The sequence below is a fragment of the Oncorhynchus mykiss genome, chromosome 8 (assembly GCF_057628025.1).
Source record: "Oncorhynchus mykiss isolate SJ-2025 chromosome 8, ASM5762802v1, whole genome shotgun sequence".
Taxonomy (NCBI): domain Eukaryota; kingdom Metazoa; phylum Chordata; class Actinopteri; order Salmoniformes; family Salmonidae; genus Oncorhynchus; species Oncorhynchus mykiss.
In genome coordinates, this window is record NC_143029.1 from 38,940,861 (window position 1) to 38,963,260 (window position 22,400).

Genomic DNA, 22,400 nt, shown 5'->3' on the forward strand with positions numbered 1-22,400 from the left:
AATATATTCTATGTACAGGCTACAATTTGGGGATCTCATGCGTGGTAATAAATACAGTACATGTACAGTTGAAGTCGGAAAATTACATACACTTAGGTTGGAGTCATTAAAACTAGTTTTTCAACCACTTCACAAATTTCTACTTTGTGCATGACACAAGTAAATTTTCCAACAATTGTTTACAGACAGATTATTTCACTTATAATTCACTGTATCACAATTCCAGTGGGTCAGAAGTTTACATACACTAAGTTGACTGTGCCTTTAAACAGCTTGGGCAATTCCCGAAAAAATATGTCATGGCTTTAGAAGCTTCTGATAGGCTACTTGACATCATTTGAGTCAATTGGAGGTGTACCTGTGGATGTAGTTCAAGGCCTACCTTCAAACGCATTGCCTCTTTGCTTGACATCATGGGAAAATCAAAAGAAATCAGCCAAGACCTCAGAAAAAAATTGTAGACCTCCACGAGTCTGGTTCATCCTTGGGAGCAATTCCAAATGCCTGAAGGTATCACGTTCATCTGTACAAACAGTAGCACACAAGTTTAAACACCATGGGACCAGGCAGCCATCATACTGCTCAGGAAGGAGATGTGTTCCGTCTCCTAGAGATGAACGTACTTTGGTGTGAGAAGTGCAAATCAATCCCAGAACAACATCAAAGGACCCTGTGAAGATGCTGGAGGAAACAGGTACAAAAGTATCTATATCCACAGTAAAACAAGTCCTATATCGACATATCCTGAAAGGCCGCTCAGCAAGGAAGTAGCAACTGCTCCAAAACCACCATAAAAAAGCCTGACTACAGTTTGCAATTGAACATGGGGACAACGATGGTACTTTTTGGAGAAAAATCCTCTGGTCTGATGAAACAAAAATACACCTGTTTGACCATAATGACCATGTTGGAGGAAAAAGGGGGAGGCAAGCTGAAGAACACCATCCCAACCGTGAAGCACGGGGTGGCAGCATCATGTTGTGGGGGTGCTTTGCTGAAGGAGGGACTGGTGCACTTCACAAAATAGATGGAAAATTAGGTGGATATATTGAAGCAACATCTCAAGACATCAGTCAGGAACTTAAAGCTTGGTCACAAACGGGTCTTCCAAATGGACAATGACCCTAAGCATACTTCCAAAGTTGTGGCAAAATGGCTGAAGGACAACAGAGTCAAGGTATTGGAGTGGCCATCATAAAGCCCTGACCTCAATTCTATAGCAAATTTTTGGTCTGAACTGAAAAAGCATGTGATGTGCGAGCAAGGAGGCCTTCAAACCTGAGTCAGTTACACCAGCTCTTTCAGGAGGAATGGGCCAAAATTCACCCAACTTATTGTGGGAAGCTTGTGAAAGGCTACCCCTAAACGTTTGACCCAAGTTAAACAATTTAAAGGCAACGCTACCAAATACAAATAAAGTGTATGTAAACTTCTGACCCACTGGGAATGTGATGAAATAAATAAAAGTTTAAATAAATCATTCTCCCTACTGTTACTCTGACCGTTTACATTCTTAAAATAAAGTGGTGATCCTAACTGACCTACAACAGGGAATTTTTACTAGGATTAAATGTCAGGAATTGTGAAAGACTGAGTGTATATGTATATGGCTAAGGTGTATGTAAACTTCCATTTTCAACTGTATATAGGACTTCCATCCTTGGCACAATAAAGTTATAATATTCTACTAAATCCATAGGCTTCATTTATGCCATTCAGACTTGAAGTCGATACAACAACTATTATAGCTGAGGTTCATGCTGCTCTACCAAGCAAAAAGGCAGTAACGGCTCATTTTGTCTAAAATGAGTTAATGTAATTGTTGATACATGAAATACATGCTTAATCATGTGGACAAGTATCCTGCCTCTATTGTATTGTGTTCAGGAAAAAATGGGGGTCATGTAAGCAGTAACTGCATAAAGTTACTGTGAAACCAAGGTAAATAAAAGCCATTTTTCTTAGTTCCACGCTATGAGTGTTCTGCCTTTTTGCTCGGTAGGGCAGCATTGGCTCTGAACTAATATTCATACCAAACGTTTTAGGGTCCATACACAGATCGGCTACATACTGTATCTAGCTTCACATCCATAGGCATACAGTTATTTTTATCCTACACTACACAATAAGCAAATCAATTGTTAGCTGGCTACGTTACTTCAGTTGCATTGCATGGCAAATATAAGCAAGGTAGGCGAACACAAGATTCTTCACATCCACTGTTTCACAAGACAACAGCCTGGTTTGCTGGTTTTCTCAGGAGTCCCTAAAACATTAAACAACACGAATTACAATTTCATACTCATATCATAACATTAGCTAGCTAGCTGGCTAATGTTAGCTAGTCCCGAGAGCAGAGCTTTCTTTTCAACACCATGGAGTGAATCCTTACCAAGGCTACTGTACACCTGGTTATCAGCGGAGCCTTGTCTGGCAGCAAAACAGTTAATTCAGCCTCATTTACTGCATTTAAAAAGACACAGCTGATATAGCTGACTTGCTTAAAAAAATGGTTTCTACTGACAATTGAGATGTACAAGATATGGCATAAGGGAACGATGAGCGGCAATCCGTAATTTCGATTAAGACATCAATGAGCGAGCTAAGATGGACGTAAAGTGTGTCGTGGAAATTTCTTCTATTTACCAAATCATGGGAGCAAACCACACACACAAGTCAGAGTTAGTTATAAAAGTCCATCTTTAATTATATCAGCTCTATAGCATTTTGACTTTCAACAGTTCAGTATCTCCAATGAAAAGTTGAGAGTCCCCACACAATGGCAAAAAGGGATCCTTTATAGCAAAGATCACACATAGTCAGACAGCATAGACATAATTCATCGTTCAGCTTTGTCTCCTTTCCCAAACCCCAGAACCATAAACCAATCCTCCATATCAACAGGCATATATCAAATTGTCATTTAGATACAACCAACTCTAAATACAAACTCACGGAGAGGAGAGTGAGGCTATAGGTTAAGATAAAAGGGAGCATGAGAATGATTCCAGACACTGCCACCCTCCTTTCCCCACTAGAAAAAGGTAGGGAGTAAAAGATATGTTTACACATGATGACACTTTGACCTCTACCCTCTCTGTAGCCCATGCAACTTAGTTTTGACATAGAACAGATAACTGCAACCTCGCCACAGCATTATACAAAAATACTATTCTGATGACAAGTACTTACACCCATTTGATGAATATAAAAACATCTTACATATGTTACAAACAAATTCTGAATCTTCCCTAACAAGTGCCTTGCAAAAGTATTCATCCCCCTTGGCGTTTTTCCTATTTTGTTGCTTTACAACCTGTAATTTAAATGGATTTTATTTGGATTTCATGTAACATACACAAAATAGTTCAAATTGGTTAAGTGAAATGAAAAAATAACTTATTTCAAAAAGTGGTGCGTGCATATGTATTCAACCCCTTTGCTATGAAGCCCCTAAATAAGATCTGGTGCCACCAATTACCTTCAGAAGTCACACAATTAGTTAGATGGAATTTATTTAAGTGTCACATGATCTCAGTACCTGTTCTGAAAGGCCCCAGAGTCTGCAACACCACTAAGCAAGGGGCACCACCAAGCAAGTGGCACCATGAAGACCAAGGAGCTTTCCAAACAGGTCAGGGACAAAGTTGTGGAGAAGTAAAGATCAGGGTTGAGTTATAAAAAAATATCTGAAACTTTGAACATCCCACTAAGCACCATTAAATCCATTATTAAAAAACGGAAAGAATATGGCACCACAACAAACCTGCCAAGAGAGGGCCGCCCACCAAAGCTCACGGACCAGGCAAGGAGGGCGTTAATCAGAGAGGCAACACGGAGACCAACAATCACCCTGAAAGAGCTGCAAAGCTGCACAGCAGAGATTGGAGCATCTGTCCATAGGACCACTTTAATCCGTACATTCGACAGAGCTGGGCTTTATGGAAGAGTGACCAGAAAAAAGCCATTGCTTAAAGAAAAAAATAACAAATGTGTTTGGTGTTCGCCAAAAGGCATGTGGGAGACTCCCCAAACATAATGGAAGAAGGTACTCTGGTCAGATGAGACTAAAATGTTGCTTTTTGTTCATCAAGGAAAACATTATGTCTGGCGCAAACCCAACACCTCTGAACACCATCCCCACAGTGAAGCATGGTGGTGGCAGCATCATGCTGTGGGGATATTTTTCATTGGCAGGGACTGGGAAACTGGTTAGAATTGAAGGAATGATGGCACTAAATACAGGGACATTCTTGAGGGAAACCTGTTTCAGTCTTCCAGCGATTTGAGACTGGGACGGAGGTTCACCTTCCAGGAGGACAATGACCCTGAGCATACTGCTGAAGCAACACTCGATTGGTTTCACGGGGAAACCTTTAAATGTCTTGGAATGGCCTAGTCAAAGTCCAGACCTCAATCCAATTGAGAATCTGTGATATGACTTAAATATTGCTATACACTAGCGGAACCAATCCAACTTGAAGGAGCTGGAGCAGTTTTGCCTTGAAGAATGGGCAAAAATGCCAGTGGCTAGATGTGCCATGTTTATAGAGACATACCCCAAGAGACTGTCAGCTGTAATTGCTGCAAAAGGTGGCTCTACAAAGTATTTCCTTTGGGAGGTGAATAGTTTTGCACGCTCAAGGTTTCATTTTTTTTGTCTTATTTCTTGTTTGTCTTTTTTGTCTTATTTTGCATCTTCAAACGGTAGGCATGTTGTGTAAATCAAATGATACAAACCCCCCAAAAATCCATCTTAATTCCAGGTTGTAAGGCAAAAAATAATAATTTTAAATGCCAAGGGGGTGAATACTTTTGCAAGTCACGGTATATACAGTGGGGAGAACAAGTATTTGATACACTGGCGATTTTGCAGATTTTCCTACTTACATGCAGAGGTCTGTAATTTTTATCATAGGTACACTTCAACTGTGAGAATCGGAATCTAAAACAAAAATCCAGAAAATCACATTGTATGATTTTTAAGTAGTGAATTAGCATTTTATTGCATGACATAAGTATTTCATACATCTGAAAAGCAGAACTTAATATTTGGTACAGAAACCTTTGTTTGCAATTACAGAGGTAATATGTTTCCTGTAGTTCTTGACCAGGTTTGCACACACTGCAGCAGGGATTTTGGCCCACTCCTCCATACAGACCTTCTCGAGATCCTTCAGGTTTCGGGGATATTGCTGGGCAATACAGACTTTCAGCTCCCTCCAAAGATTTTCTATTGGGTTCAGGTCTGGAGACTGGCTAAGCCACTCCAGGACCTTGAGATGCTTCTTACGGAGCCACTCCTTAGTTGCCCTGGCTGTGTGTTTCGGAGGGCTTCTTAAAGAAAAACTAACAGGTCTGTGAGAGACGGAATTCTTATTGGTTGGTAGGTGATCAAATACTTATGTCATGCAATAAAATGCAAATTAATTACTTTAAAATCATACAATATGATTTTCTGGATTTTTGTTTTAGATTCCGTCTCTCACAGTTGATAAAAATTACAGACCTCTACATGCTTTGTAAGTAGGAAAACCTGCTAAATCGGCAGTGTATCAAATACATGTTCTCCCTACTGTATGTATATCTCATTAAGGGAGCCTAAAGATAAATCATCCTCAGTTTTTGATAAAGCATTAAAATGTAAGGTGAGTGTGTTGGGGGCAACTGACCCCTCCTCCAACGGAGCAACTGGGCCCCCAACAAACCAATGCAAGCAATGGTACCTAAAATAGCATCTTCCAAATCATGTCCAACGTCATTGAGTTACACAGATATTTTATATATACTGTGTGATGATTTGGCACGAAAATTAAAAGAGGGACCTTACATCAAAACATCATCATAGTGAGGATATTAATAGCGAGATGTGCAATACCATTTTGTTTCAATATTTGAGTTATTTAAGTAAAATAAGACACCTAGACTTCAGCTTTTAGGAGTTCATTACAACATCAAAAAATCTAAAGAAAATAGATTATAACTGTTACCCCATAGTTGGGGGGAAATGCCCCTTTTCTAAAAACAATATTTAATTAAATAAAATATATAATAACAAAATGTATCCACTTATTTCCCTTCATAGTTTGTTTGCCTTAGCAAAAACCATCACACACATACCTCATTTTTACCAAATGTTTTTGTGTCAACAATTGGACATTGTTCTTAGGAAGGGTGCGCTACTTAGACAAATACATTTAAACTCAGTTATGCACAATTACTGACATTTAAGCTTATTAAAAATTCCCTGTTTTAGGTCAGTTAGGATTACAACTTTATATGCTGCCACCACGTGCTTCACGGTTTGGATGGTGTTCTTCGGCTTGCAAGCCTCCCCCTTTTCCTCCAAACATAACGATGGCCAAACTGGTCTGTTCGCACCAAAGTACGTTCAACTCTAGGGGACAGAACGTCTCTCCTTCCTGAGCGGTATGACGGCTGCTTGGTCCCATGGTGATTATACTTGCGTGCTATTGTTTGTACAGATGAACGTGGTACCTTCAGGCATTTGGAAATTGCTATCAAGGATGAATCAGACTTGTGGAAGTCTACACTTCTTTCCTGAGGTCTATGCTGATTTCTTTAGATTTTCCCATGTCGTCAAGCAAAGAGGCACTGAGTATGAAGGTAGACCTTGAAATACATCAACAGGTACACCTCCAATTGACTCAAATGATGTCAATTAGCCTATCAGAAGCTTCTAAAGCCATGACATCATTTACAACCATTTTCCAAGCTGTTTAAAGGCACAGTCAACTTACTGTATGCAAACTTCTGACCCACTGGAATTGTAATATAATTCACTGTAAGTGAAATAATGTGTTTGTAAACAATTGTTGGGAAAATTACTTGTGTCATGCATTACTTGTGTCATGCACGGTTAGTAGTCCTAACCGACTTGCCAAAACGATAGTTTGTCAACAAGATATTTGTGGAGTGGTTAAAAAACTAGTTTTAATGATTCCAACCTAAGTGTATGTAAACTTCCGACTTCAACTGTATCTATTTGATATTAAAGGGCACAAGCCAACACTTGGAAATCTAAAATGGAAATGGAAATCTGAAAAACAGTCTCTGCCTGGACCCCAGTGGCTTTAGTGATGCAGAGATGTTGATCTTCCATTGTAGGCTGTTGACCGGATCATTGTACAAATTTGTGCTCCACAGGGCCCTCTTGCTTTTTTCAGGGAACAGCACAGGTAAAGTAAGCCGACCAAAGAGGAGGACTCCAAAAAGAAGATGGAATGTAAGACCAGCTGGTTTATCGGTCAGGTTCGGAAGGAGAGCTTATTTGTAGGGAAAAGAACAACAGGCCAAATGTCAACTCATGATGGGCCACATAGGCTATAGGCAGCTGACATGTCACCATTAGTCTACATGCTAAAACATGCATGAAATTAGTCAACATTTGATATTAAATGTTGACTACACTGGCAGCAGTATCTGTATCAGGTCTTGCAATATGTTTTACATAATGCCATGTATTTACAAAGCTACTAGTTAATACAATGTTTACAGTTATTTTATTACTGTGTAATTACATAGATATATGGAAACCTATCATAAAGTCTTTACTGTCTGAGATATATAATACTGCTTTAATTCTTGTAATGTAAATGATGTTGTGCCCTTGGCCTGAAAATTATGTAATTGAATGTGCATGTATTGCAGGCCTACTCATAAAGGAGTTCTAATGACCCCTTGTGTCCAAAAGAGGACATTGCCCTGTAATTTAATCACTGACGAAAAAATAAAATAACTTTATTCTAAACACAGATGTGGCATGAATGAAGCTCAGGAGTAAAATAGTAATAGTCAAATGCACGTAGCGTATTTCAACAATAAGTACACTCTACACATTTTTTTGTGAACATAACTCATTGTTATTACAACATTATTATATCGTAGTTAATCAAGACAATACATTACATTGGCCAGTAGGAGGTAGCCATATACGCTTTATCATTTGACAAAAAACGAGAAATAAACAGTAATACAATATATTAAACTGCTTCTTATATGACATAAAGGTGTTACAATAATAGTAGCCTTACTATCAGACATGATTTTGCGATCTAACACACTGATAATGGTGCCGGATTACGTTGCAACATTCTAGTTTCGTTCATTGCTACAAACTGAATGCAGCATGTTACAAGAAATACACTACGGTTGTGTAGAGCATCGGCCTACAATACAAACCCTTCAATTGAATAACAAATGACGCATATGTTTGTGTTCATGAAAGATGGAAGTGGTTCTAATTTCACGGAATTCCTTGAGAAAAATATTCTACCAGGAGTGGGGTTCGAACCCACGCGGACACATGTCCATTGGATCTTAAGTCCAACGCCTTAACCACTCGGCCATCCTGGTATGTACAACTACTTGTCAAGACAATTTGATGTATAAACCTGAAACTGAACAATGTTTACAACGGCGATAGTTACATGTACGCCAAAATGCACAGTAATAATTCCATATTAAATGTAAACACCTTACTTTGCTTATCTTAATCGTCAAGGTCAAAAACGAAGTAAGCATACGCCTAATAAAATACCCTAGTTGTGTTAGAATACCCATACTAACATACTGTATAATACATTCTTAATAAGTAACGTCATATACTACCTACCATATACTAATACAGAATTTTAGTATACCGTAAATGAACGGTATTCTTTCAACTGAGAGTACTGCGCGCTTTGCCTGTTTATCGGAAATTGATAATGTTGCCATGCATTCTCTTGTTAGCTTAACAAGTTACTTGTTTTTATATTTTTTTAAAATTATGTATTAAACAGTTACATCAAGAGAAAAATATATAATAATAATACAAATCCACATATCAATTCAAATACAGACATGTAGTGAATAAAAGTTTGACATTTTGTTTTGTATACGTTTTAATGAGTCTAAATAGTTTTCCAAATCAGATAACAAATTACGAAAAGGGGCTTTTTCTTCATAAATGTTGATTTGTGTATGAAACATTTTCCTAATGAAACAAAGAGAAGCAATAACATACGTTCAATTGTGGAATCAGTGTAGTAAAATAATATGTTACACTTTGATATTTCCATGGTTGTATGCATTTTGTTGCAAAGATACAGTATTACATCAGTCCAGAACACTATGTAAACAATGACAGAAGAAGTGTTTTTATTTCTTATTTCTTTAACTTTTATTTAACTAGGCAAGTCAGTTAAGAACAAATTCTTATTTTACAATGACAGGGTTCAGGGGCGAAATGACAGATTTTTACATTGTCAGCTCAGGGTTTCAATCCAGCAAACTTTCAGTTAGTGGCCCAATGCTCCAACCACCAGGCTATCTGCCACCCCAATAGATTCAGTTTCTAGTTCACAAAAACTGCATTTACTGGTACCATCAGGTCTATATTTAGAAATCAAGCTATTTCACGGATAGAATCTAAGGATAATCTTAAAGGAGATCTCCTTTACTTTATTGGTCACCATAACTTTGTGTGGAGTGAGCCAGGCACAGCGCCAGATGAAGCCCAACAAAATATCGCAGAGGGAATAGACTTCCTGTAGAAAATATCCCTTAAATAATGATTGTTGAATTTATTTTCTAGTAAACCTATGCCATTCACCTGGATATCGCTTACAATAGGAGATATTCCAAAATATGCATTATTCTGAAGTAAAGGTTTTATCCCAGTTGGTATATATATAACGGTGTCATACTCATTACTTGAAACCTCAAAGATGTTTCTTTCCATAAATTCTCTCCGCATAAATAGATTCCCACCAATACTAACTAATTGGCTGACAAGGATAATGTTTTTCGAGAACAAGTTAAGGTAAAATAACATATTTTTTTCTATCTAAAATCGACCCATTATTCCATATGAACATTTATGAGGTGAAAAGTTGTTTATACAGCAAAGCCCAGCACATTAAAGCCTGCTTGTGAAAAGCTGCCTATTTCACAGGAAGTTTACCCACAATATAGGGACATTGTAGTAAAAAATTAAGCCTTCCGAGCTTCTGAAAAACAAAATGAGGTACACAATTTCAGAAACTATGAGGATTTTTAAGTACCTTTGAACGCAGTTGACTTTTGATATCTGATTAAAGAGAGTGAAGTCTAAGACATTTAGACTGCCATCACAAACCCTGTTGGTGATAAGATAAAAATCTAATGTTATCTTATGTAGTTTGTATATCCATATGAAGTTGTACAATAACCTATCTAAGGTACAGCAAGTGGATTTGGGAATGTCAAAGATGAAAAAAGAGGATTCACAAGATAGCCCCTCAGCTTTGGATTAAAGCACTATTCCATGAAGACTTAAATCCCTAACTAACCATGAGGATCATTTTCTTTTGACAGATTCCGTTACAGGGTTCAAATTAAGATTATTCACAGCCTTAAGATGTTTGGTGATCTTTACACCGAGCTAGGTTCCAGTATATTTTTCTGAGGTGTTACAATTTGCTGGACTGACAGCTCCTATCAGAACAAACATCTCACATTTGGAAAGATGTAGTACCAAACCTTTTGGATTTTGGAGAACTGCTTCACAATATCCAATGCTAATCGAGCTTGTAACACATTTTTCAAAAAAAGTGAGTTGTCATCCACCAGTTGGGATATCTTGATCTTGATCTCTCCGGCCTGGAATGTAATGCCTTCAAATTGACTTTGATAAATTAATGAGCATAAGATTTGAGATACTAACAAAAATGTTAAAAAGTTTGATTGGACAACCTTGTCGTGTTCCTTTGCAAATGTTAAACCTTGAGGATGTTCAATGACAGAGTTTGATACAGCTATTGCCACCATTATACAGAGTTCTAACAGCATCAACTGTCACGTTCGTCGTAAGAATTATCAGATCAAGGTGCAGCGTGATATGGTTTCCACATGTTTATTAACTGAAAACGCACAAAACAATAAAGAATGAACAAAACGTGAAGACAATGGAGTGCTCACAGGCAACTACACAAAACCAAGATCCCACAAAACACAATATGGAAATGACTGCCTAAATATGATCCCCAATCAGAGACAACGATAAACAGCTGCCTCTGATTGGGATCCATACCAGGCTAACATAGAATAAACAACCTAGATTACCCACCCTAGTCACACCCCGACCTAACCAAAATAGAGAATAAAAAGGTTCTCTATGGTCAGTGCGTGACAGTACCCCCACCAAAGGTGCGGACTCCGACCGCAAAACCAGAATCTATAGGGGAGGGCTGGGTGGGTATCTAGCATCGGTGGCGGCTCCGGTGCGGGACGAAGAACCCGCTCATCCAGCGGATCCGCCAGCATCGAGGGCGGCTCTGGTGCGGGACGAAGAACCCGCTCATCCAGCGGATCCGCCAGCATCGAGGGCAGCTCTGGTGCGGGACGAAGAACCCGCTCATCCTGCAATTATCAAGAGTGCCATCAGATCAGGTAGCCTGATGTCAGATGTGTCCATGTAAATAGGAATAGGCAAAACATGTAAACTTTTTAATCGAACTATTATATTAATCTGACTATCAGCAATAATTACATAATTGTGTGCATGTAACCATTACTATTACTATGTGACCCTAATTAACTGTCTCATCTGCTATTGTTAGCCAACTAGCTAGTAATGTTAGCTAGCTAGTAGCCTTTGAATATAATCTAAACATAATTATTTGGGCAGCATAATTATGTTTTTCTTTCCCAGAAAAACCTTGAATCTTAACTCATAAATGGCTAGAATACTGGCAAGCTTACAAATACAGCCTAGCAAGCTAGCCAGCTTATTGGCTAGCTAGCCATCTTGTGCATACCACACTTCATTCTTTCATCCACTAACGTAAGATATTAATATGCATTCATATTATTTTCTCAAACATTCTGAACAAGCAGGCGTTAGAATGTCTTGGAAGTTGGAACTACTTTCATGGAACTGACACGGAGCTTTACTGCCCCTTCTGCTTAAAAAGTGCAGCAGAGATGAGGATGGTGGAATTGTGTGTCTTCACAAAAAGTAACTTTGTTATGTTAGATTTGTTAGAAAAACAACTCAGATTCAAATTGTGTAGTTATACTTTTTTGGGGTGGAAGGAAATACAGGCATTTTAAATTTGATTGAAATTGACCTACATCGATCAATGTTTTCTTTAAGCACAAAAGCTAACAGACTAACTTGCCAGCTACTTCCAAACACCTCACACTGACCATTTCACTCGCCCTAGCAGAGCTGATTAGGCTGTTTTCATGTAATCCAGAGAGTTGTTGACTGTAACGGTGCTGCTTAATTAAAAAAATATTCAACGGGTGTTGAGCGTTTGTAAATTCATCTGTTATTCTGCGCTCTGAAATGAATCGGAGTGGAAGGAAATACGGGCATTTCAAATTTGATTGAAATTGACCTACATCGATCAACATATTTAGTTTTGCTAGATAGAATACACAAGGTGTAATTTGAAAATTTGGTTGTGCCTCAGCAGTTTATTTGTTGTGTCAGTCACTGATTGTCACTTAGTTAGCATAAGTCAGCTAAAATCATTTTTATTGGCGTCAAGGGAAGCCAGGCTTCTCCCAAAGATGTACAAAAAAAAAAAAAAATAGAACATTAAATAATTTATCTTTTGTCTCTCTGTGTTCCATAATTTTTCTTTAATTTGCAAGAGGCTGAATGTGTCTCACAGGAGAAAGCATCTGTGCGAGCGAAACAGTGCCCCTCTGTCTGTCTACGTTTAGGCCATCTGGCCTGAGAGGATGAAAGTTCAAATGTTCAGTAGCTAGATGTATAAGGCTAATGTTAACTAGCTAACGTTGGCCATAAACAGTGGCGACCCGTCTTTCAGGGCAGGTGGGGCAAACAAACAAATAAAAAAATATATACTCATCTTTTTGGGGGGGCTTGCATGTTATTTTGGCATTAATACGTGTCACATATCAGTTTGCAAACAGTGTAAATATATATACAGTATATATAAATTGAGTAAATTGAGTAAATAAAGCCACATACAAACATGGTCTCTCTTTTGTTTTCTTGAGTAAAGGCAGCTCTAAAATGCAGGTGTTTCAGCCTTGCTCAGTGCTTTCTGTGGTGGTAGGGCGGGCCAGCATAAAATAGGAGCATTGCACTGTGATTGGCTCAGTATTCTGCCACTCATTGGGACCTTGCGCCATCGCCAAGCTTCAGTCCTTTAGTGTGGGTAGACATCCAAAATTTCAGCCCTTTGGGCCCTACCATTGTGTTATATTACAAGTGCCCTTCCAAGAAGGCTCAAGGCCATTGGCTACAGAAGTGACGTCAAATCATGTTATATGTACAGTAGCTTTGATTGGACTGATCATCGCAACATCTTATTTTCACAATCTTAGCTAGCAGTCATCATCGTAAATCAAGTATACTGGCAAATCCTTTTTAATCTTTGTCATATGAAGAGAAATAAAACTTATCGGTGCTCATCAGCCATTGGACATAAACATTACATAAGTTGGAAATTAATCAATGACTGGTTTGGAAGGAATCAGTGGCTAACTGTGAGTTCAAGAACTCTGGGAACTCGGGAAAAATGAGCTACGACTGGGAAAATAAGTTTTGAACGGTCATTCAAGAATTGTAAATCCGGCATCTTTCTATTTGATGACAAAATTTGCCCACGAAGGACCGCCGCGCCACTTTCCTGTCCAAGCACATCACAACAATATGAGTCCATAAATGTCTTATGCTGCTTCATAAATGATGTAGGATGTCAGAGAGATATGTATACTGTAGCTAAGAAAGTAATACCAAGTGTATGTTTTCTCATAAGCTGTTAACAGCCCATGTGCCTCACCCTAATAATTTGGTCTATTTTCACCAACGCGGTATTGTAAACACATCGTTTGTGGCAGGGATGTGCTTCTTTGCCTATAACCCGTTTTAGAGAAATGTAATCATTGAATATTATAAGTTCTTTCACTGTCTGTTTATATGCCCTCTTTATTTATCCTACGGTTCTGACTTGTTGTACAGGGAGTACACTGTAAGAACAGCCCATGTTCTAAATTCTGTCGCAGTACATTTTAAAAGTGCTGAACAAATAGTTATATTGACTACATCCGTCCTAGATCGCTCATTTATATCTTAATTGAAATTATGGATTGCCTCTTATTGTTTAAGCAAGTCAGCCATATCAGCTATGTTTTTTTTAAAGGCAGCAAATGAGGTTCAATGAACTGTTTCACTGCCAGACAAGGCTCCGCTGAAAGCCAGGTGTAGCAGTGGTAAGATGATAGGACTGCAGCTGGGACAGCTTTATGAAGTTCCTAACAGTTTGTGAGCACCGTTTGTCACTGTTATAGTGCAATTGATGTATTTGTTTGTGTTGTGTAGTGTAGTGGCTTTGCTGGCATGCATCCCACATTTTTATTTGCCCCACCAAGATGTACATGCTAAAACCGCCGCTGCCCATAAATGGAGATAGGCTAGCGACTAAGCCTTTTAGCCAGGTAGCCTAGGACAACAACAATTAAAAGTGTGTACTGTATGAGTGACAGACCGTTTCGTAAACATGAAAGAGAGAAGGATGGCATTGGTGTTTCTCTACAAGTAGGGTGAGTAAACATGTTTTCTACTTGCAAGAACGCATGCACACAAACAGAAATCAGAACCATGGACAGCCACATCATATTTAGCTGATGTCGATTGGACTACATTTATTTTGGTATCTTTTAGTTATCACTGTATTAGACAAAGCAGAGGTGATTTGATGATGTTGAAATGATGCTAGAATAGTGGAGGCAGTTCCTGTTTTCTTTGCGTCTTGCGGTAACTCTCTGTGGTTCTAAATCAATAGTTGTTTAGTGGTGGACGAAAATGTCAAACATTAACTTAACCATGCTATAAGACATGTAACTGTGTTACGTGCAATATGCGTCCTGCTTTCCGGTTTTGTATTGTCTCTGCCTTTAGGCCTATATATCACGGTCGCAAGGCAGATGAATTAACAGCAAACGACACAATTATCACAACACATCAAGTGTAGGTTGTAATATGGCTTTTTTGGGGGGCAGGGTGGCTTGTCGAGTTACTGCCCGGGAGCCCCCCATTGATTTTGTTTGTCATTCTCACTCAGATATCATATTAAAAACTGCAAACAGCTCACTTTCCTATCTGCCCCATGACAAAGTTAGTAGAATTGTATGTAATTATTTGGGGGCGGTGCGGGGTTGGCGACTGCAGCCCCTCATGATTAGATTATTTGTGACGCCACCCCATCAATGTTTCACATCCCTGACCTAAATGGTTCCATCACCAGATCAAAGGCTAGGGCTATGAGGTGTTGTTTTAAATTACTCAACTGCCATTATGTCAAATTCAAATGTATATCGTGCATTCATCTAAATATAGGTTGTATGATGTTGCCTAGTCTAGGAAAAAGTGAGTCAACTCATGTCACATGAGGAAAAATCTGGATGAGCCAGGTGATTCAGGTCTGGGTACTTGTTTCACTTTTCCTTGTGACAGAGGAGAACTTCTTCCTGAGTCACAATTCAGTTACGTCTTGCACTTCAGCATAGGGGAAATAAAAGTGACCCACTCATCTACCCACAGGCACACACACACACATACACACATACATCCACATTTCATTTGAGAAATCTGGACAAGTCAACACTTACCATTGCATTACATTTATTACATTATTTATAAAAAATTGCACTTAGACATTATTCCTATTGGATATGACTTGTCCAAATGGAATTAGTCCATTGGGTCAACTGCACAGAACCTGATATTCAAAGCAGTTGCATTTCCGTTCTGTGCTATTGACACTTCTGGTCTTAGATGGGTTTAGCTCTGCGTTTTCTGTTCGGCAACAAATTGCTTTGTAAAAAGCTCTAACTAAATAAATAAAACTCAATTGATTTGATAAGACTTTTACTACAAAGTAGGTCTCCAGCAGGGTAGACAGGGGCAGCACTGCTGAAAGTGGTTCTTCCTCTTGTACTGTAACGCCCTCTTCATCTGCACGTTGACCCTGCCGATGTACTCGTCGGTGCCGTACACATTGGCCTCAATGTTGTTTAGCATGGTCCCCTGCTCCTCTACCAACATGGCCATCTGCTGAAACAGATCATGCACCTCCCTCAGCCTGGCCTCTAGCTCTACCAACTCCTTATGCCTTCCTTTTATCTCACACGGTGCCCAGCGGGATGAATGCCCCTCGGTCTGCAGGCTCTGGGACAGCTCCCCCCAGCCCTCACCCACATTCTCTATGATGGAGGCCTGTCTCTGGAGGCGTGAGCGGCACATTTCTCTTTGGGCCTCCTCTACCTGGTTGTATCTGCTATGGTGGCATGGAAGGCCCGGGTGAGGTTGACATGCTGGGTTTGGGCGATGCAGGCCACAGCAGCCTTGGGTCCGTGTTTCTCCTCCAGCTCACAGCTCTGCGCCCCCAGGGTCTGGAGTCTGACGTACAGGGCTTCGCCATGCTGGTGGATCCCCCTGGCGATGGAGTTGGAGTCATGCTTGATGATGGTCAGGCTGTGGGCTGTGGTGCCGATGCGCTCATTGTGCTCGACCAGACGCTCCACCTCCAGGTGGAGCAGGGAGATCTCCTGGCGCATGGAGTGGGCCTCCTCCAGGATACTGTCCATGGTGGGGGAGGAAGAGAAAGAGGCCTGGAAAAGCACAGCCTCCTGGGAGATCTTGTTCAAGTCATATTCTGGTCCATACAGCTCTGTCTCAGGTTCAAAGTCATCCTGCTCCTTGCAGATAGTCTGCATGTGACACAGCCTGTCCCGCATCCTGCCTGCTTGCAAGAGAGGAGGACACAGGTAGGGTCAAATAAACAATGGGATACAGTGCTCTTCAATGGATAGTCGCTGACTCTAATGCAAATAATTGTAAATATATTGTTTAAATGACCAAAGTGTGGCAGGGCCTTGTGAGATGCGACTACCAACGGACTCATTACCTGGGTCTTTGTGAAATATTACGTGGAAGGTCTGGATTTGATATTTAATAATGACAAAAAAATGTAGGACCTTAATCTTGTATCACTGAGCCTGTGTACCGTGACACCCCTCCTAGCTCTGGTCTGATGGCAGTCACCTCTCACAAGGCCCTGCCTGACTGGTCAAATAAACAATATATTTACAGCTCCCAAACCTCTGCTCAGTCAGCAAAATGCAACAGTTTTTATAGTTGCGGTGGCTACTTGACTGGCCAATCACACCCTTGGCGCAATTGGGGCCAGCTGAGTCACCCTTAATCAGCCAGGGTCCGGTTTCCTGATAGCGATTGGAAGAGTTTGTTCATATTTATGACTACATTTTGTGATGTTTTTTTGGCTGTTCGGGCACACAAATATTTTTCTCAGGTCAAGCCAAAATTGGTAGCCTAAATCCACTCTAGGGCTGTGGAGGTCATGAAATTTTGCCAGCCGGTTATTGTTATGCAAAATACTGCCGGTCTCACGGTACTTAACTGTTAATTAACATAAACATGTATAGTGTCTCCAGGCCTCCGCGCATACAGCTGCATACAAGCATACATGCCTTTGGAACATATACATTTATAAAAGTATAATGAATCCATTAATTATTTTAGTCAGGTCTAAAGAAACATGAAATGAAATGACAAATGTATTTCAGAAGAACGGAATATGAGTTGGCCTACTGTATGTTATCTAACTATGCTCCATGCCATAGGCTGTAAGCTTGTTCCTTTATCTGACAAGATATAAGTCCTGTGCCATTATTTTATATTATATGATTATATAGTAAGAATAATATAATGAACTTAGCTGAATAAAATAGAAAGGATATATTTTGTTGTGTTAGACTTTGAAACAACATCCACAACGACCATGTTATACACTGCTGTTGAACTGTCTTCAAATTTATCTTCACAGTGAGGTAAGTTTTTTAAAAGCATCATACTGTTTTGATGGTAAATGTTTGATGTTATTAAAAAAACAAAAACAATTAAGGGGTGGATCAGCTTAGTATTGTGGAAAGATTGTTGCTTCCATCAATGTAATTGTCTGCATAACTTATTATTATAATATATTACACACTGGATCTTTCTTGAATAAGTTCCTCCATTTCTTTTTCCTCTAACTTATTCTGTGCCTCTATGGTACCGTTTTTATTTCTGTCTAACTGAACTGTTAGTCCTTCAATTTCCTTTGTTAAATTGCTTGTTTTATAGATGAGTACTGAATTACATGGCTTCTAAAGGCACATTTAAAGGTGTCCTATACAATAAGGGGATCTGCTGTACCTATGTTATGTCTGAAAAAGTCAGTATGAATTATTCTGTCATAGTTCTAAACAATTTATCATCTAGTAGGCTTGATTAAATTTAAAATATCCTCGCCCACGTGGAAATTCTGTAAGAGTAACATATATGCCAATCATGGAAGAAAGACTAAAATTGAACTTTTTGACCTTCAAGGAAAACGCTATGTCTGGCACAAACCCAACACCTCTCATCACTCCGAGAACACCACCCCCATGGTGGTGGCAGCATCATGCTGTGGGGATGTTTTTAATCGGCAGGGACTGGGAAACTGTTCAGAATTGAAGGAATGATGGATGGTGCTAAATACAGGGACATTCTTGAGGGAAACCGGTTTCACTTTGATAATTCATTTGATGATACAGCAGTAGCAATACAAGGATACAACATCTATAGAAGTGACAGAAATGCTTATGGGGGAGGTGTTGCTGTATATGTTCAGAGCCATATCCCAGTAATGCTTAGAGTAGATCTTATATCAAGTGTTATTGAAGTGTTGTGGTTGCAGGTTCCCTTGGCACATCTAAAGCCTTTTCTTTCGGGGTGTTGCTATAGACCACCAAGTGCTAAAAGCCTGTATCTAACTAATATGTGTGACATGCTTGATTGTGTATGTGATGTAAGCAGAGAGGTCTATTTTCTTGGGGACTTGAATATTGACTGATTTTCATCAAGCTGTCCGCTCAACAGGAGCTTCTTACTGTAACCAGTGCCTGTAATCTGGTTCAGGTTATTAACTCAACTACCAGGGTGTTTACAAACACTACAGGAACAAGATCATCCACATGTATCGATCACATTTTTACTAATACTGTAGATGCAGTGATCACATTATTGTGGCTATATCCAGGAAAGACCAAGTACCAACAGCTGGGCCTAAAATAGTGTATAAGTGATTAAGAGATAATATTTTGCTGTGACTCTTATGTGGATGATGTTAAAAATATTTGTTGGTCTGATGTGATTAATGAGGAGCATCCAGACGCTGCACTTGATGAATTTATGAAATTGCGTCTTCCAATTATTGACAAACATGCACCTGTTAAGAAACTTAGAACTGTTAAGGCTCCACGGATTGAGGATGAATTGAAAAACTGTATGGCTGAAAGTGTCATGTATTGTCATATTATGTCTTGTTCCTGTTCTTTCTCTTCACTCCGTCTCCCTCTGCTGGTCGTATTAGGTTACCTTCTCTTCCTCTCCTTCCCCCAGCTGTTCCTCATCTTCTCTAACTACCTCGTTCACCCTTTTCCCACCTGTTCCTTTTTTCCCTCTGATTAGGTCTCTATTTCTCTCTCTGTTCCTGCTTCTGTCTTTGTCAGATTCTCGTTTGAGTTTCTCATGCCAGAACCAAACTATCGTCTTGTTTGCTTCACCCTTGTCCTGTCCTGTCGGAATCTGCCTGTTCATCTGATGCTACGTGTGATCAGGTACCTCTGTCCTCTACGACCCGCGCCTACCCACAGAGACCAGCAGTCTGTCGCCGCTAACCCAGCTATTCTCCTCTGCTGCTAAGAAGGGGACTCTAACCCAGCTATTCTCCTCTGCTGCTAAGAAGGGGGACTCTTCTGTAAATATCAGAAGGACTTTATGATTCATTTGTCGCCCTCTCTGCGGGTTGTCTATTTTGCCATTATATACATCCGAAGAGGATCTATGTCTTCCCTGTGTTTTGACATTGAAGGACTCTGTTTTTGTTAAACCGCTTTTGGGTCCTCACTCACGTGCATAACAGAAAGAGATGGGGTAAAAGGAGTGGCTAATAAGTCTGGCTGCATAACTGACTGGCTAATGTGACTAAACTCAACAAAAAGAAGAAACTGTATTATGAAACCAAGATCAATAAAGAATGATGGGAAAAACTTTGGAGTACTTTATATGAAATTATGGGCAGAAAGACAAATTCAACTCCATCTTTCATCAACTCAAATGGCTTATTCATCACGAAACCATTTGATTTTGCCAATTATTTTAATGATTATTTAATTGGTAAACCTAGGTAGGAAATGCAAACAGTGAGAAATTGTAGTCATGCATAAAAAAAAACATTATGAAAGAAAAGCATTGAACGTTTGAATTTTGTAAAGTTAGTGTGGGAGAGTTTGTTATTGATCAATAATGACAAACCTTCTGGCATTGACTACTTAGATGGAAACAGCTTTTTTCCATCTACGTAACATTGCAAAAATCAGAAACTTTCTGTCCAAAAATGATGCAGAAAAATTAATCCATGCTTTTGTCACTTCTAGGTTAGACTACTGCAATGCTCTACTTTCCGGCTTCCTGGATAAAGCACTAAATAAACTTCAGTTAGTGCTAAATATGGCTGCTAGAATCCTGACTAGAACCAAAAAATGTGATCATATTACTCCAGTGCTAGCCTCTCTACACTGGCTTCCTGTCAAAGCAAGGGCTGATTTCAAGGTTTTACTGCTAACCTACAAAGCATTACATGGGCTTGCTCCTACCTATCTCTCTGATTTGGTCCTGCCGTACATACCTACACGTACGCTACGGTCACAAGACGCAGGCCACCTAATTGTCCCTAGAATTTCTAAGCAAACAGCTGGAGGCAGGGCTTTCTCCTATAGAGCTCCATTTTTATGGAACGGTCTGCCTACCCATGTCAGAGATGCAAACTCGGTCTCAACCTTTAAGTCTTTACTGAAGACTCATCTCTTCAGTGGGTCATATGATTGAGTATAGTCTGGCCCAGGAGTGGGAAGGTGAACAGAAAGGCTCTGGAGCAACGAACTGCCCTTGCTCTTACTGCCTGGCCGGTTCCCCTCTTTCCACTGGGATTCTCTGCCTCTAACCCTATTACAGGGGCTGAGTCACTGGCTTACTGGGGCTCTCTCATGCCGTCCCTGGAGGGGGTGCGTCACCTGAGTGGGTTGATTCACTGATGTGGTCATCCTGTCTGGGTAGTCCCCCCCCCCCCCCCCCCTTGGGTTGTGCCGTGGCGGAGGTCTTTGTGGGCTATACTCAGCCTTGTCTCAGGATGGTAAGTTGGTGGTTGAAGATATCCCTCTAGTGGTGTGGGGGCTGTGCTTTGGCAAAGTGGGTGGGGTTATATCCTTCCTGTTTAGCCCTGTCCGGGGGTGTCCTCGGATGGGGCCACAATGTCTCCTGACCCCTCCTGTCTCAGCCTCCAGTATTTATGCTGCAGTAGTTTGTGTCGGGGGGGCTAGGGTCAGTTTGTTATATCTGGAGTACTTCTCCTGTCCTATTCGGCGTCCTGTGTGAATCTAAGTGTGCGTTCTCTAATTCTCTCCTTCTCTCTTTCTTTCTCTCTCTCGGAGGACCTGAGCCCTAGGACCATGCCCCAGGACTACCTGACATGATGACTCCTTGCTGTCCCCAGTCCACCTGGCCGTGCTGCTGCTCCAGTTTCAACTGACCTGAGCCCTAGGACCATGCCCCAGGACTACCTGACATGATGACTCCTTGCTGTCCCCAGTCCACCTGACCGTGCTGCTGCTCCAGTTTCAACTGTTCTGCCTTATTATTATTCGACCATGCTGGTCATTTATGAACATTTGAACATCTTGGCCATGTTCTGTTATAATCTCCACCCGGCACAGCCAGAAGAGGACTGGCCACCCCACATAGCCTGGTTCCTCTCTAGGTTTCTTCCTAGGTTTTGGCCTTTCTAGGGAGTTTTTCCTAGCCACCGTGCTTCTACACCTGCATTGCTTGCTGTTTGGGGTTTTAGGCTGGGTTTCTGTACAGCACTTTGAGATATCAGCTGATGTACGAAGGGCTATATAAATCAATTTTATTTTATTTTATTTGATTTGAAAGCTAATGTGGATGGTAGCTGACTCTATAGCCACATTTTACTTCCTGTCCAAAACAACTATTTTCATCCTAGTCTACAAGTGCATAGTCATGCTATGACATCTGATTCACTCAGTGACTAATTCTAACTTCTTACGCAACACAACATCTTCACGCATAAATCTCCAATTGACATTAATATACAGTTGAAGTCGGAAGTTTAAATACACTGTAGTTTTGGCAAGTCGATTAGGACATCTACTTTGTGCAAGACACAAGTCATTTTTCCAACAATTGTTTACAGACAGATTATTTCACTTATAATTCACTGTATCACAATTCCAGTGGGTCAGAAGTTTAA

At 40.1% G+C, this 22,400-nt stretch overlaps 1 non-coding gene and 1 pseudogene across 1 annotated transcript; both read right to left on the reverse strand.

Annotated features, from left to right (window-relative positions):
* Window positions 1-8,293: 8,293 nt before the first annotated feature.
* trnal-uaa (transfer RNA leucine (anticodon UAA)) lies at window positions 8,294-8,376 on the reverse strand. Its single transcript has one exon. It is a non-coding gene; the product is annotated as a tRNA-Leu (tRNA).
* A 7,180-nt stretch (window positions 8,377-15,556) lies between these two features.
* On the reverse strand, window positions 15,557-16,770 carry LOC149981647 (syntaxin-11-like; annotated as a pseudogene).
* Window positions 16,771-22,400: the final 5,630 nt, after the last annotated feature.